Here is an 18,439-nt window from a genome sequence, read left to right on the forward strand (position 1 = left end):
TGTGAGCAAACTGAAAATTATATGAGTAAATATTATACCCGAATCTAACATTGTTTAAAAAGGGTAACTTTTGAGGACTATATTTGCAACCTTTTAAAACAGAGACGACATTTAAATAGTGATCATAAAAAAGGATATTTGGACAGTTATCCATAGGCTTCAGAATTTCAGATTACCCAACCAAAATATATATCTTAGAGAATCATATGTTTTCAAGTTTTATCAAAAAGCAGGGGCGGCCTGATGAGTTATGTGACCTAAAATCAAACTTTATGAGGGCTTTAACTTTTTTTTTAAAAAAAATTATTTATTTATTTGAAGTCTATTTTTCTACCGTTTCTTAGATACGAAGTTATTAATAATTTTCTTATAATCAATAACTCCTAATAAGTCTTTTTTAATTGACAATATCGCTAATCCATTTAACCTTTGTTGAGACATTGTTGATCTTAGCTAAGATTTTATCAATTTTAATTTTGAAAATTTCTTTCCGCTAAAGCGACAGTAACAAGAGTTATTAACATCATTCCATAATTAATATAGGCATTGAAAAAGAATCAAATCTTCTTATTGGACTGAGTTTATCAATTAAACTGTTATCTTCTAATTGTACTATTTTTCTTAATATTTTTAATTCTAAAAATAAATCTAAACCATCAATATCGAATTGATTGTTATGCTTTAAGAAACATTCAAGATTAAGGTAATATATTTTTAAATTTCCATCATCTAGTGATCTTAATTTTTACCGGCTAATAGTAAACCAAAAATATTTTCATATGCTTCGAATTGTTCAAATCTATTTTGAAGTGAAAAAAATAGTTGTGTCTACTATGTATAAAGTAATCAACTCCAAAGGACTCTTCGAAAGATTTTGTAATTTTATTATCAACATTCTCATCAAATTGTTACTTCCTATAGTTGTATAGGTCAAAATCTAACCATAGTGGTCGACCAAGCTGGGATCTCGCCCATGTGGCGAAATAGCAAAGAACACCACGACCGACCTCAGGGTCAAATCATCGACAGCGTATGTCAAGTCAATAATGTACTCGAGTAATGACGAAAAGGACAGTCGCAGGAAAGCATGTTGGTCAAAGACCACTGAATAGAAGTTCTAGGAGCTATATATAGATGGGTATAAGCACTAATAAGGAGGGCAGATCTCTGACGAAGGAAAGGGGCTCTGTTTTTCCTCTTTGCTCTCTCACTTGCGATTCTTTTTTGCTTCAGATGTAAGCCTAATTCTTGTGTTTGATATAAGATCATGACATCAATAAATCTGACACATTCTTACCTTTCGTTATTTCCCGATGTATATGTTTGAATCCGAAGTTAATTATGCTTGGTTAAGATTTACCTTTCTTATTATTGATAATTGAAGTTGGCAAAAGAGTCTTAAACTTTTTGTTCAAATAATTTCGCGTCGTCTGTGGGGATTTCTTAGCCAAACTTTCTAGTTTCCTTCAGATCCAAAATTCGGTGAAATATAATCACCCACCCGAAAGAGTGGTAAGCAAACCTTACATGCTAATCCAGATCAAGCTGCTACATAAAAGCAGAAGTTACAACCAATATCCACGCAAATCCCACACGAGAGGATGACACCTGCTGCGCAATCCTATAAAAGAATAGGCACATCCTGGCCTACTCTCACATCTCCCACACATCGGACGATCCATGAACAAGGTACGACATGTCTCCCTTGTTATGGGTATGAATCAGACAAGATCAAACTGGGACTCGATTTCTACACTGCAACAGTTAAGGCGAACCCAACCCACGCAGAGCTAGGGCACCTTTAAAAAAGAAAGGAGAGCTAAATACGGCCGCCGAATCTAAAAATCACCATTCCATCAACCACTTAAATGCTAGGCAGAGAGAGCAACGCTATAAGGCTACCCTCGTTCACCGACTCATTGGATCGAGGCAAGGAAAATATCATTTTGGTTTACCCTCAGTTGTTTGCTTAAACAGGAACACCAGCGCCGCACGGGCAAGCGAGCAAAGGAGCATTCCAACTAGAGACAATGGAAGGAAAACTACTACAAAATAATTGAAATATCGCCCACCTCACAGCAACTTCTGGAAAATGACGCCCCTCAAGTCGTACTACTTTTCCCCCATCTGGGTTTTGTTCCAATTGGGTTTTCTCGGGGAGGTTTTTAACAAGGCGATGAGGGGGATGTCTCCAATTTCAAGGGATAATTCATCACCCTGCCTACCGACGAGCCCTCCCGGCCGAACGATGAAGGGACAAGATATAGGGAAATTCCAATATATGCATGAAACGAACGCATACTGTATTCCCTGGTTAGCAAAACAACAACGTTTTATACTCTCCGACATCATACTCTCTAATGCAAACAAAATTAAGCAAACTGGGACTCACCCAGGAAACACAAAAATTAAGAAAACCGGGACTCACCCAGGAAACGTAGAAATTAAGCGAACTGGGACTCATCCAGGAAACGCAGAAGTTAAGCAAAGCGGGGACACCCGAAACTCTCCAAAAAAAGGGGAGAAAGCAAAATCGAGTACGCCAAGATCCGCTCCGATGTCTGCAGACAGTGTGGTAACCTATGATTCGCAAAAATCTGAAAATGACATAACGGGTTAACATTCCGACATTAGCTCGAAATAACACCCCTACGACCAAGGTCCATCGTCAAAGAGAAGAGTTCGACATCGTTCGAATCATAACAGGTTAACATTTCGACATTATCTCGAAATAACACCCCTACGGCCAAGGGCCATCGCCAAAGAGAAGAGTTCGACTTTGTTCGAATCATAACGGGTTAACATTTTGACATTAGCTCGAAATAACACCCCTATGGCCAAGGGCCATCGCCAAATAAAAGAGTTCGACATCGTTCAAATCATAACGGGTTAACATTTCTACATTAGCTCGAAATAACACCCCTACGGCCAAGGGCCATCGCCAAATAAAAGAGTTCGACCTCGTTCGAATCGTAACAGGTTAACATTCCGACATTAGCTCGAAATAACACCCCTACGGCCAAGGGCCATCGCCAAAGAGAAAAGTTCGACCTCGTTCGAATCATAAGGGGTTAACATTCGACATTAGCTCGAAATAACAACCCTACGGCCAAGGGCCATCGCCAAATAGAAGAGTTCGACCTCGTTCGAATCATGACGGGTTAATATTTCGACATTAGCTCGAAATAACACCCCTACGACTAAGGGTTATCGCAAAAAAAGGGAAGAATTCGACCTCGTTCAAATCATAACGGGTTAATATTTTGACATTTAGCTCGAAATAGCACCCCTACGGCAAAAGGCCATCGCAAAAGGGAAAGTTCGACCCTGCTCGAATTACGCGGACTAACATCCCGGTCTTACCCACAATAATGCCTTTGCAGCCATCGGTCGTCGTCGTACATTTTTTTTTACCTAAAAATTAATTTCGCTGCAAACTCCAAGTTCGACCTCGCTTGAATATATATGAAAAGAGCGACCTCGCCCAAATCAACAACAGTTTGATCCCACTCGAATGACTCAAGTCAAGACTGACTTCATCCAAAACAACGAATCTGAATATAACCTCGTTTAAGTCAAAGATGAATCTGCTTAAAGAGATAAGTCAAAAGCCGATCTCGCCCAAATAGGCGAATTCAATGAGACTCCATTCGGACTCACACGACAAAATCCTACTCGGTCCGGTTAAAATTGGCTTCCCTAAAAAGTCAGGAATTCACCATACAAAAATCCGAAAGTCTACGCCAAAGATGTGTAAAGCAAGTGGAAAGGGAGAGAAACACAAAGGATGTACAACGGCGAAAAACCTTTTTATTTAGACAGTTGTGCAAATGGCCGCAGATTATACACGGCTAAAACCTGTCCAATGCAGAAAACACAACAAAAAAAACAAGCAAAATAAAGACTAAGGTAACAACTCGGCGTCCTCCCCGCCGTCCTCCCCATCACCATCTCCAGGAAATTCCTCCTCAGCATCAACTTCCACGCTGGCCTCCGGTGTCGCAGGATCGTAGCCACAGTTAACACGAGCTTCTCGTGCCTTCGCCCGAGCTCCTTCATAAGCGGCCTCAGTAACATTGCCCGCTTCCCACAAACTCTTGTATATGTCCTTCGGCATGGACCCAGAGCTCGTACAAATGGCGAGGAACAACGGCGGAGGTAGATTCGACTTGAGCCAACAATTGCGCCTTTTCGGCCTCAAGAACAACGACCTGAGCTCCCAAGGTTGAAGCTTCCCGGTCAATTTTGCCAATGGGCTCTTCAAGCCTTGCCTCTCTGAACGTAGCCATCACCCTCTCAGACTCTTGCTCGGACTGAAGGACGCGGATAGTGTCCTCCAACACCGCAGCCCTCGCTGAAGCCGACCCCAAGCACTCTCGGCATTCTCCAACTCGGAGACCTTCCTCTCCATCTCAGTTAATTTCCCCATCCACTCTGCACTCAAAGCCTCAACTTTGATGGCATTTTGATCCAACTCGGACTGCAACGTTAGCACCTTCGCCTGAAGATGCTCACACTCTACGATGACCCCCTTTCCCAACTCAAGTTCTTCATCCTTCACACTAAGTAGCTCTTCGAGCTCGCTGTTCCTGCGAATAGACTGCATCAGCTCCTGATACTTCTTCTCCAGTTCCTACCCGAGATATTGACTGCCAGCATTCGCTCTAAGACGTTCGTGCATCTCATGACACTTGTTGCGGTAGCGCCCGATACTTTTCCAACGTCATCAGAAATTTTTTGGCTTGAGTGTCAATCACCAGCATGTACGACTGAAAGCCCAAAAAAGAAGAAAAGAGGCGGTAAGGGCCAAGGTCGCCAAAAACAAAATGAACACGAAAGAAAGAAGAGGAGAAACTTACCCTCTGGCCCATAACGGCCATTTCATGCATCAAATCAACGTCACGGACGTCCCGAAGAGCCTCACACTCTATGGCAGAGCACAAAGTTAATCTCCTACGGAATCTCAAGTATACGAGACGGACCTCCCGCTTTTACCACCGAGCAGGTAAGGCCCTCCTCGAACATTCTAACATCATCAGGATCAAGATCCGATTCTGACTCGTGGTCGTCGACCACGACACCCTTTCCCCTATCTGCAGCTAAAGAAGAAGCACGACTCGGTCCGGAAGACGAAGGCCCGCCCAAAGTGGCAACAACGGCCTAGGGACCCCGACCTCCCATCACAGTAGCATGTTGATCAATCGTAGCAGTCGAAGCCTCTGCCGCCGTGTTGGTCATGATCGCCAGTTTTACCTCTTCGGCCGGGTTAGCATCACCACCTATTTCAGACGTCGTCAAGGTATTCTTTATTTGGCTATTATGGGCAAGCTAAACACTAGGGACAGATTAGTAACATGGGGGTGACAAATGACTTACTATGTCCACTGTGTAACGTGCCCATTTGCTGATTCCATCTGGAGAAAACTTTTACAATGGATGGGTATTACAAGACAGGCCATGGAATGAAAACAAGAGATAGCTTGGCCATATTGCCACGCAAAGGGTAGATCAGCCAATGATGAGATATACAGAATGGCTTTAGTTGGATGTGTCTACTATGTGTGGCAGGAAAGAAATCAGAGTATCTTTAGGGCACAACAGAGGCAACAAGTGATAACAGTAAAACTAATCATATAAATGATATGTTGAAGAGTCCATAAGATGACCAGACTCAGAAAAAGACTTGAAGAGCTGAACTTCTATCCGTGACCAAGAGATGCTGAGGAGTAATACACTCCACTTGATACAGTGAATGCTAGTTAGCTATTAGTATAGGGAGTATAGGATGATACTAAGTTCTGGGAAAATGTCCAGCCATAGTGAAATTTTGTTTTTTGAGCTGTAAATTTATAATTACCAAAAAAAATAGTAACAAATGATTAACATAATTTATAAGCTGCTGAACTTTCAAGAATATTATTACTCCTAATTAAAAAATATTACTAGAAATCTAGAATCAAACACATAATCAAGTAAATGTGTTCTGGCAAAAAAAAAATAGAACAAAACAACGATATGATTTTCCTACAGATATGGTACAATATGTATTTGAAGATTATGACTAAACAATGAAATTAATGTCCAGTGTTAGCCTAAAGGCCTAAATGCCCAAAATTAGATAAAGGCTATGGAGGGTAAAAGAACCCGTAACTTGGCCCGCCTCACATTGAGTTTAATTTTTCATATTAAAACTCGCCCCGCACCCGCATAAGCTTCAACCTGCACTGCACCTGCATAGGTTTAAACCCGCCCCTCCCCGCACCCGCACCGTTACCATTCCTAACCAAAAACTAAGAGGAACATTGCACTCTCATTGTACAACTTTTTCTATCTAGCACAAAGTAGTAGAATATGTCGAACAATTAGTCCTACACTTCAAAAGCTTCAGGAGAATAGTCACAACATTCTAAAATTTAATGCAAGTGAAAAAAGCATCATCTTACTTTGGTCAAATGCACGATGCTAGGACATGGCTAAAATTTAATTCTCCAATATGAACATCTAATGAATAGAAAAATATCATAGAGAAACAACAGATAAAATGAGAAGTGACCAATGCTTCATATCAACAATAAGTTAATCAAATACCTCGAGTTTGAGATTCTGATTCATGAATGACATTGTCTGCCCACTCATCCACCATAACCTTTTCATGTGCTAAATATCTCAGTCATACAGGCCCAACAACCCCAGCAATTAGAGGGCTTACATTAAATTTCTCCACTAGCGCCTTACACTGCAATTGGATCATAACTTGTAACCCCATAACATACCTTAATCGTACTCCTAAATAATAATCAATATATGTTAAGGAACTTTGAGACGACCCAAAATCAGCAGGTTCGTTAGGCTCAACTCCATCACCTTCATTATCCTCTTGGTTGTCATCTAAAGTGTTCAAAGTTTCTAGATGCTGGGATTGTGAAAGCTTAACCTAAGATATCGGCTCAGCTTGACAAATCTGGGTGGGAGCACGGCGCTGACTAGCAGCATATATTCCCCCATCCAGATTGAATAGGTCATCATCATCAACACCAGTGTCAATGCTGTCATCGCTTGAGAGCCGCAAAGAGTGCAATAGAAGAATCCATCACCACCATCATTAAAGGATATATTGCCACAAATCTCGCATCGTTTTTGAATCCGCTCCATCATTCTATCTTTTTGAATGGTTCAGTGATCAAATTCTCTGACATGATATGTTGGTTAATTAGTCTACTAGCAGCAGGTTAACTCAAGGAGACTAAAACGATTAATCCTAGAAATTGTTTTTCGCTAAAATTAACATTTCTTAGAAGCACTCTATGCCAACAAAATGATAGTGTTATTTGTTAAAATTCCTATACTTAAAACGCAAAACACGATTCAACCAAAGCAATCTCAATTTTATGGAATTAATACTCCTCAAATAAACAAAAGATCTTTTTCACCTTATTCTTCATGATTATATAGTTGGTTAACAATTACATTCTTACCTCAGTCCTAAAAGCTAATTGCAAGAGACAAAGGCATGTCATTATAATCATGTGATTATAACTTGAAGTATTAGATCATGCAAAATTTACTTTACTCCATTGAAGCATTATATAAAACACCTTCAGGGCGTCCTCCAAAAAAAAATTAAAGCAATGCAGCAAATTGTATCGATATTATTTTCCTAAGTTAGTGTACAAATTGTAACTGGAACAGATAATTTTTCCATTTAGGATTTAACTTATATGCATTCACTCTGTAAAGTTAAATTATCAGTCAAATTAAAATTTTTAAAAAAAAGAGCTTAACCTTGATATCAAGCTGAAATCTCCTTCCACTTTCTACTGATGTAACTAAGTTTCATCGGCTTTGCTTTAGCCGCTGCGGTTTGAACCGGTTCTGCCGTTTTCCTCTACTTTTCGGTGGTAAGCTACTGTAGTCGGAGTTTATATAATTCTATACATTTAGAGATTGTTGATCGTTGCCGGACTCTTCCTCCGGTGATTCTCCGACGACTGTGAATCCCGGCGATGATTTGCTCACCTCTGAATTACTCCAATTGAAGTTTCTCTTTTTACTAAAACCTAAATTGAACATAATAATCCAATAAGAATTACCTTATTTTTCCCTTTTGTTTTTCTATAGTACTCTTCTATTTCATTACATCATTTACTTAGTCTATTTTAAAAAGAACAATCCTATGAATTAATTTAATTTTTATTTTTAGTTTAGTTACATAATTTATAGCCATGCAAGTATTAGGATGAATATTCACGAGTGCTAATTTATTTTTTTAATCACGTATATAAATGCAGTACTTAATAACAACGTAAAAAAGTAAAATAATAAATAAATTATTAATGAAAACAAACTATATAGCAAACCAAAAATATAGAGGAAAGAACTGCAAGTAAAAATATGAAGAAATTATTAGTGATATTAAGATAAAGGTTGTTTGGATGGTTGTTAAGCATTGTGTTGTATCGTATTGTTACTTTAAATATGATATTTGTTTTGATTGTCACTTAATTTTTATTGTATCGTATCGTTAAATCCGTTGTTACATAACAACGGAATGTGCCACTTTATGTAACGATCGATTTGGTGTGGTCGCATCGTTACCTTGTCTTTTTATCTCAATCTCACCCTTCATTATTATAAAATAATCTTATTTTATCATTTACCCTACTTTTTATATAGTAAGTTTACCCCGTTTCATAATTTTTCTTTATAATATTGCAAGTTTATTCTTCATATTGCTGGCATGTGATATCATTAAACGATGGCAAACGACACATTCTATCCAAACATTGTATTTGAGCTATGAAGAATATAATGTTTATTCGTTATAAATACAATGCTTGGATAGAATGTGTCGTTTGCCAATATAAGAGTACTACAGAAAAACAAAAGGGAAAATAAGGTAATTCTTATTGGATTATTATGTTCAATTTAGGTTTTAGTAAAAAGAGAAACTTCAATTGGAGTAATCCCAGAGATGAGCGAATCATCGTCGGGATTCACAACCATCGGAAAATCACCGGAGGAAGAGTCCGACAACGATCAACAATCTCTAAATGTATAGAATAATATAAACTCGGACTACAATAGAAGAGTTTTACTCCTAGTGAAAATAGTGTGAGGAGGAAAAGAAACAGGACAATCAGCAACCAAATCAGCATGCATAGTTCAGGGGAAACAAACACAAAACATGGAAATGGGGAATAGGGACAAGTAGTTCATATGTGAAAGCATATTTGCACACAGGTAAACATCAGAGAAGTATCACAGGACTTAAACAGTCATAGCACAGTCTATCACAAAGTGTTCATTCCAGGAGCTTAACAGCATTAGATTGAGGGGTGCTAGAATTACACACTATGTTCAGGGAAGGGTTCAGGATTACATAAGTACATGCTTATAGTGTACTGGGGTCAGGGGTAAGGCTAAATTGTAGTGAACATGTAAGAGAGCAATAAATATGTTAAACTAGAGGGGAAAGAGCAATCACATTGGTGAACTAGTAAATAGGCATGCTAATTACAAGGTAAACAGCAGAACCATAAGTAGAAGCATAAGAGAAATAAAAGGAAGTGCAATATGAATAAAAACATATTGTTTTGGATGCTGTAAATCAAATAGAAAACATACCAGTCAAAAATGAGAGAATGAGTTCAAAGAAATAGAGTAGTAGTGTAGAGCAACAGAACAGTAGAACAGTAGAGCAATGAAGCAGTAGAGTTACTCAGTCTTGGCTTCAAGCCGACTGAGTAGCAAGTAATCAGCAAGAGAAGCCAGAGAGTATGTGTGTGTAAAGGAGAGAGCTTAGAACAATGTATTGTTCGTGTGTGTGTTGGTGTCCTATGCTAAAGAAAGAGTAGAGTATTTATAGTTTGAGAACAGGCAGGAAAATAAGGTAACAAGTACTGACTTAGCACAATTTTAGAAACCATACAAATCAGAATCAATCAAAGGACCAGACTCTCTTTAATTAGGGAGTCATAATTCAAACGGGCTCAATCAGAGTTAAGTAAGGGAAATAATCAACTATAAACTGATTTTACCCTAATAAGAGTAGTAAAAGTATGTAGCATGTAATAAAAACCAAATACAGAATATTTCCAGTAAGGAAAGTATATGTTAAATATTTGAAAGCTTATTTATGCACATAAATAAGGTAGAATACAATTTAGTTCTGAAAATCAGTCAAAGAGTCACGGATGAGACTGAAAATCACTGGGAATCAGTGTTAACTAAGGCAAGTATTACTCAAACAAGGAAGTAATTTGAAAAATCAGTAAAGAGCTCTAAGGAAAACACACAGTAATCACAGCTTTGAGGAAAGATATCACAGCTTTGAAGGAAATTAATAGAATCAGTAGAGAATATTATGTAAAAACGGAACGAAATGATCTTGTTTTGTTCCTCGGTTGAAAAGACGATACAACAAATAATCAAGTCTGTTAAATAATAAATAGCACAAAATCAGAGAAACCCTAAGCAAGTAGTGGAGAGCAGTAGAAGAGTGAAAACCCTAACAACAAATTAAAGCGAGAATCACAGAGAATACATGGATAGTTTCATAAGAAACGAACACACATAAATACATGATCAAAGACAACCTAGAAAATTAGGGCTTTTTAGCATAATAACTCAGACAACAAGAAAAGCCTAAGAGAATCGTTCAAACACAGTAGAAATTACTAAGAATCAGAAGAAGAACCGTTTTGAAAGGGATCAAGAAACCCTAACTTCAAAGTGAGGAAATCGTTGGAAAAATAAAGAGTTTTTTTGAGGAGAACATGCGAAAATATTAAAAGAGACATAGATCCGTCACAACTCTAAAAAGATAGGACGATTTAAAGCTAGGGTTTCCAGGGAAAATCCAAAAGGAGAAGAAGACTTAAATATTACCGGCGTTTGGCCAGAAAATGCAAGGATCTTACTCGAACGGCCATATGAGGCCGGAAAACATGGCATGAGACCATAGATGGGAGTGTATTGCCTCAGGGTCACTTGAGATCCTCCATTGGTGACACAAGCATGAAAGGCGGAGCCATAAGGTCGAGGAGAGGTGGAAACTCCATAGTTTCCGGCGGGGAGGTAGCCGGAGAGGGAGAGAAAGAGCTCAAGGGGAACGAAGGTTCTAGAGAGAGTTGAGAGGATTCAGATAGAGACGGTTGAATGTTACGAGTGAGCGGGAAAATGAACCGGGGGGTAGTCTATTAGGTGTTAATATGGTAAGTTTTAATCTGGGCCGTTGATTTGAATTAATCAACGGCTCAGATCAAAAGGGGGATTGGGCCGGGTATAGTTGAGGATTGGGCTAGGTAGTTAATTGGGTTAGGGGTCCGTATTAATTAGGCTAAAATCGAAATTAAAAGTGGCTAGATGTTAAATACCCGTAAAATAGCTAAATAATTAATAAAAGTGGCTAATAATTATATAAAATGAAATTGATGCTAAATAAACTATATTAAGATGATTAATTAGTATTTAAAATACAAATGACTAATTATTGAGTAAAAATAACATAAAATATGTAATTAGGCTATAATTGCAAGTTATTGCAATTATAGCCAAATAATGCCAATTTGGCTAATTTGTGAAATAATAAAATCTTAATAGGACAAAAAATAGTATACTAAGCCAAGAAATGTTTTGAACTCATTTGTAATGCAATTTATGATTAATTATTGGAGATAAAAATACTGGATAAATTAGAATAAATTAATAACAATGTGGGAAAATTATAAAAAAATGCCAATTATTATAAAAACTGATTTTGAAGGTATATTTGCAAGTTTAAAAATAATTTGAGGAAAACTGGGTATCAAGATATGTTATCATTGATTTTCACACCAAGATCGTGACGTTGGCTATGCTAGGCTTGCCGAGATTAGAGTGGAGGGGTTCCTTAGAGTATACTCCCCGCAGGGTCATTTCTTTTCTTAAGGCTCAACGGATGGTTGAGAAGGGGTGTGATGCATATTTGGCTTATGTGAGAGATGTTAGTGCTGAGACCTCTACAATTGAGTCAGTTCCAGTAGTGAGGGACTTCTCTGATGTGTTTCCATACGATCTTCCAGGTATGCCGCCCGACAGAGATATTGATTTCGGCATTAATTGTTGCCGGGGACTTAGCCCATTTTCATTCTTCTCTATCGCATGGCTCCTCTTAAGTTGAAGGAGCAGTTATAGGAGTTGCTTGATAAAGGTTTCATCAGGCCCAGTGTATCACCTTGGGATGCTCCGGTATTGTTTGTAAAGAAAAAGGATGGTTCGATGCTCATGTGTATTGATTACCGGCAGCTGAATAAGGTTACAGTGAAAAACAAGTACCCATTGCCTCGCATTGATGATTTATTTGACCAGCTACAGGGTGCTAGGGTATTCTTCTAGATTGATCTACGTTCGGGCTATCATAATTTGAAGATTCGGGAGCCGGACATCCTGAAGACTGCTTTCAGGACCAGATATAGCCACTATGAGTTCCTTGTTATGTCATTTGGGCTGACCAACGCCCCAGCAGCCTTTATGCACCTGATGCGTAGTGTGTTCTTGAGGAGGCCCATAGCTCGCAGTATTCCATTCACCCGGGTACCGCAAAGATGTACTAGGATTTGAGACAACACTATTGGTGGCGAAGGATGAAAAATGATTTAGTAGAGTTTGTAGCCAAGTGTCTCAACTGTCAGCAAGTCAAATATGAGCATCAGAGACCGGGAGGGTTACTTCAGCAAATTGATCTTCTAGAGTTGAAGTGGGAGCGCATCACCAGGTACTTTGTGGTTGGACTTCCTCGGACTCTGAGAAGTTCGATGCTATTTGAGTGATCGTGGATCGGCTGACCAAATCAGCCCATTTCATTCCAGTATTGACTACATATTCCTCTGAGAGGTTGGCTGAGATTTATATCAGGGAGATTGTTCGCCTCCATGACATTCCAGTATCTATCATTTCAGACAGAGGTACACAGTTCACTTTACAATTATGGAGAGCCGTTCAGTAGGAGTTAGGCACCAGGGTGGAGTTGAGTACAACCTTTCACCCTTAGACAGACGGGCAGTCCGAGCGCACGATTCAGATTCTCGAGGATATGCTATGTGCTTGTGTGATGGATTTTGGAGGGTCATGGGACTGATACTTGCCACTTGCCGAGTTTGCTTATAATAATAGTTATCAGTCCAACATTCAAATGGCACCATATGAGGCTTGGTAGACGGTGCAAGTCTCCAGTAGGATGGTTTGAGCCAGACGAGACCCGATTGTTGGGTACAGAGTTGGTTCAGGATGCCCTGGACAAGGTGAAGGTGATTCAGGAGAGGCTTCGCATATCTCAATCCAGGCAGAAGAGTTATGCGGACCGAAAGGTTCATGATTTGGCATTTATGACCAGTGATCGGGTTTTGCTTCATGTATCGCCTATGAATGGCGTCATGAGGTTTGGAAAGAAGGGTAAGCTGAGTCCAAGATTTATTGGCCCTTTTGAGATATTGCAGCGGGTTGGGGAGGTTACTTATGAGCTGGCTTTGCCTCCCAACCTAGCAGGATTTCATTCGGTATTCCACGTCTCTATGCTCCGGAAGTATCACGGTGATCCGACTCATGTTTTGGACTTCAGTTCAGTCCAGTTGGACAAGGATTTATCATATGTTGAGGAGCTAGTGGCTATATTGGATAGACAAGTCAGAAAGCTCAGGTCAAAGAATATTGCATCGGTGAAGGTTCAGTGGAGGGGTCAGTTGGTCGAGGAGGCGACTTAGGAGACCGAGCAGGATATGCGCAGGCAGTACCCTCATCTTGTCACAGCTTCAGGTATGTTTCTACACTCATTCGAGGACGAACGATTTTCTTAAGAGGGTGAGAATGTAACGACTCAATCGGTCGTTTTGAGAGTTAGCCCTCCGATCCCCTAATAACTGTTTCTCCCATGTCCATTTCTGCTTTTGGGACTTTTCGGAACATTGAGTTGTGAATTTTGGAGAGTTTTTGGATACATAGTCCTTATATGTGAGTTTAAGCTTTAGAAATCAGACCGTAGTCGAAACTGTGTGAAGACGAATCTAGAATGGAATTTCGTTGACTCTGTTAGCTCCGTTGGGTGATTCCGGGGTTAAGAGCGTGTTTGGAACGTGTTTTCGAGGTCTGTAATAGTTTTAGGCTTGAATTGGCGAAAGTTAAAATTTCGGCGATTTCGGCCTACAGGTAAAATTTTGATATCGGGCTCGGAATGAGATTCCGGAAGTGACAGCAGGTTTATAGTGTCATTTATGACATGTGTGTAAAATTTGAGGTCATTCGGACTAGATTTGACGTGTTTCGGCATCGTTTGGGTAAGGTATTAGGACTGGTTGGTAAGTTTGGTTGAGGTCCCGGGGACCTCGGGGATGTTTCGGAGGCTCAACGGGTGATTTTTGAACTTAGGAAAACAGCTGAACCATTGTTGGTTCTGCTGTCTCGCACCTGCGATGGATTTTTCGCAGGTGCGGACATGCAGTGTCACGATCCAAAATCCATAAGGCCGTGATGACGCCGGACGCCACTGTCAGGCAAGCCAATCATTAAATGGTTAACTTAAATTTCCTGTTTTAGCATTTTTGAAATTATAACCCTTTCACTTTGTTACATAATAACTGAGTAAAAATCCGCTAGGTAGATACAATAGTTTGATATTCCATTTAATAAAATACATCCCCAAACCCATCCCAGGAATCGGTGCCACAAGTGCATGAGCAAATTCTAGGAATTTATACAAATACTACAAAGCTTGTCCGAAATACAAATTGGACAAGGAAATTAAAAATGAAAATACAATACATAGAGGGAGACTTTGTCGGCTGCGGGTCATCTCCGAGTGATGCAACTCGTCTAAGTCTCCAAGTCAGCCATATTGTTGTGAAAGTACCTATGCAACAAAATTCACAGCAAATATAGTATGAGTACGAAAATAACGTGTACTCAGTAAGTATCCCGCCTAGCCTCAGAGAGGTAGTGACGAGGGGTCGAATTTATCACTTGCTATAAGTTAGTTTAGTATAATCAAGTGAGATGCTAAGCATGAGTATCATAGGCAAATCTAATAATAATCAGGGATAAGAAATATCAACTTCTTTCACTTTTAACACATTAAGTCTTCGTCATTTCAGTTGGCAATTTAAAACTTCTCAGGCCAATAACCAATAATAATTACAGGAAATATGCAGCAATTATCATGCGCAAGAAAAAGCCGAGGGTCGAACGGTGCGGACCAACCAAAATAAAGTGTGCACTGCCGAGGGTCGAACGGCTCGAACCATAGATGCATCTATCTGCCCCGTTCAAGAATCGATCATGCGATGCGGTTATACATAAATACAGGGTTATCCTGCTCGCGATTATACATGCGACTCAGGCACCCATAGTTACACATATTCACACCAATAGACCACATTTTTATCAGGAAAAATTAGCTATTCAATGAAGTGATGGAATTCTCCTTTTTAATGAACATGAAAATAGTATTTAAAGCCTTTCTGGGGATTTACTTGCCAATTTCGACAGGGTTCCAAATACTATAGGTTTATTCGAAACACAATTATCCAAGGAAGAATCAATTCTTCTTCTAGATGATTAAAGAAAAATAACCCTATCCTTCTTAGAGGTTTAATTACTAATTGACACCATCACATGATATTTTATTGACAAGGTCACATGTATAACAAGTGAGCAGGCTAGTAGGTCCTAGACTACCCAGACATAGCATATTAGTAGCTACGCACGGACTCTCGTCACCTCGTGCGTATATAGCCCCCGCAAATAATAGCATGTATTCATTTAGTTCACCTATGGGGACAATTTCCTCTCACAAAGTTAGAAATGAGACTTACCTCGTGTCGATCCTACTCTCGGGGTCAAGAATGCGCACGAAACTCCAAACTCGTCTCCCAAGGACTCGAAACTAGGGGTGTCAATGGATATTCGAAAACCGACTAAACCGACCGAACCGTACCGCACCGAACCGATTTTTAGGTTTCTTTTTAAGAAACCGTAGGTTTTTATATAAATCTATAGCCGCTCCGATAATTAGGGTAGATTTTTTATTTTATAAAAATAAACCCGAACTGTACCGAAATATTTTACATGTAGAAAATATATTTATTTAGTAAGTTTAAAAATAATAATGCATTAAATTTTCTTTGAGCCTTGGAATTATGAAAACTATTACAAGCCAACAAGTAATTAAACTCAAAATACTAATTCCTAAAACCTATTATGCTACTTCTACTTAAACTAAGTTATTTCAAGTATCTTTATTAGCAAGACACAAAGTATTCTAGCAATTATGAGTAGCAAACTACAATGTATTGAATATGTTTCCTTTCATATAATTTAGATTTATCTTTTTGAATATTTAATCTTTTATAAACTTTATTCTTGAGTCCCAGCTTGGTATATCTTTCAACTCGTGTGATTAATATTTTCTTTGCCTTTGTTTGATTTCTTTTACGCTGTTGTAGAATAGTTGATGGATCTATACTCTACCCATATTTTTTTTTAATTCATCACCCTTTAAACAGTAAAAATGTCTAGAGAGTTTTGCTCCTATAAAAGAACGTACATTATTGCAATTCTACTTCTACTGGTGAATTTTACATGATATTAAAAAAATACCGAAAATTAACCGAACCGTACCGATACCGAAGAGAAACCGACATGATTGGGACGGTTTCGAAAAGTCTAATTTTGGTTATACATAATAGAATAACCGAAAAATTGGTATGGTACAAATTTTATAAAATAACTGACCGAACCGAACCATTGACACCCCTACTCGAAACTAGCCACAAGTTACTTAATTATATCAACAAATGCTAAATGAGTCAATTCTAATGCATGGAAGTGAGTTTTCTAAAGTTTTTCCTAAAAAGTCAAAAAATCAAACCCGGGCCCGCTCGGTCCAAACCCAAAATTCGGATCAAACCCCGATTACCCATTCGCCCTCGAGCCCGGATATATAAATGGTTTTGGAATCCGACCTCAATTTGAGGTCTAAATCCCAAATTTTAATATTCTTAGATTTTACCCAAAATTCCCAATTCCACCATGAAAACCCTAGATTCTAGGATGAAATTTGTAAAAAGAAGTTAAGGAGTGAAGAAAATGAGTTAGAAATCACTTATAAATGTTTTGGAGAAGAAAGAGTGTTTGGAAAATCGCCTCTTATGTTTTTAGAGTTTTAAAAAATGAAAAATAACTGAAAATCCTGTTTATATATACCCCTCTCAGGCCCCCACCGCAGACCGCACAAAAACGACTGCGGCCGCACAAACAAAAACAAGAAAACTAAGAAAAATGACTGCAGTGACATACTTTAGTATTTTGGCAATAACTTTCTCCACAGATGTTCAAATTGCGATTTCTTTACCTTTCTGAAAACTAGACACGAAGGTCTATAACTTTCGTTTTAGAATCATCTCAACATTCCTTATATATCAAAAGATATAGGCCTCCGAAGTAAGACCAGTGGTCCAGCTTCCTCACAGCAGACAACACAAAAACAACCGCGGCCGCGAAGGCCCTTAGTGCGGTCAGCACAAAAACGATCGCGGACCTCGCTGGTGGGTTCAGAGATATGACTTCTCTGACTTGCAACAGCTATATTTTAAGCCTAAAGACATCCCAGGACCTACCCGAAACTCACCCGAGCCTTCGGAACTTCAAACCAAAATATACCAACAAGTCCCAAATCACACTGCGGACTTGCTCGAGCCTTCAGAACACCCAAAACAACGGTAAAACTCAAAATCACACCTCAAAACCCCTAGAATCAAACTTAAGAACTTTAAGTTCTTGAATTCGTTAACAATGCGCCGAACCTACCTATACTATTCGGAATGACAACAAATTTTGCAAGCAAGTCATAGCTGACATAACAGAACTATTCCCGGTCTTGGAATTCCGTTCGGACCTCGATAACACAAAAACACGTTCGAAACCAAAATTTGAACTTAAAGAAACTCTTAATTCACTATTGGGACCGAAACGCTCCCGGGTCATCCAAAACCCGTTCCGAACACATGCCCAAGACCGAAATCATCATACGAACCTGCTGGAACCTTCAAATCCTTATTCGGACGTCGTTTACTCAAAATTTCAATCTTAGCCAATTCTTCCAACTTAAGGCTTCCGAAATGAGAATTTTCTTTACAATTTAACTCCGAACTTCCCGAAATTCAACTCCGAACTTCCCGAAATTCAACTCCGACCACGCCTACGAGTTATAATACCTAAAACGAAGCTACTCATGGCCTCAAACCGCTGAACGACGTGCTAGAGCTCAAAACGATCGGTCGGGTCGTTACACGCAGGTGTGGAAAAGGGGTTCGCAGGTGCAGGTTGGTCAAAGTCAACCAGTTCTCACAGGTGCGGTCTGAGTTCTACAGGTGCGGAGCCACAGATGCGGTCCAATGACCGCAGGTACGAC

General features: G+C 39.2%; 1 long non-coding RNA gene across 1 annotated transcript; it reads right to left on the minus strand.

Moving 5' to 3' along the window:
• Positions 1-6,577: 6,577 nt before the first annotated feature.
• Positions 6,578-8,113, minus strand: LOC104219179 (uncharacterized). The gene is made up of 2 exons (XR_709204.2): positions 7,783-8,113; positions 6,578-7,189 (listed from the first exon to the last, which is right to left on the minus strand). It is a non-coding gene; the product is annotated as an uncharacterized lncRNA (long non-coding RNA).
• Between the last annotated feature and the right edge of the window lie 10,326 nt (positions 8,114-18,439).

Source organism: Nicotiana sylvestris, chromosome 1 (genome assembly GCF_000393655.2).
Source record: "Nicotiana sylvestris chromosome 1, ASM39365v2, whole genome shotgun sequence".
Classification (NCBI taxonomy): Eukaryota; Viridiplantae; Streptophyta; class Magnoliopsida; order Solanales; family Solanaceae; genus Nicotiana; species Nicotiana sylvestris.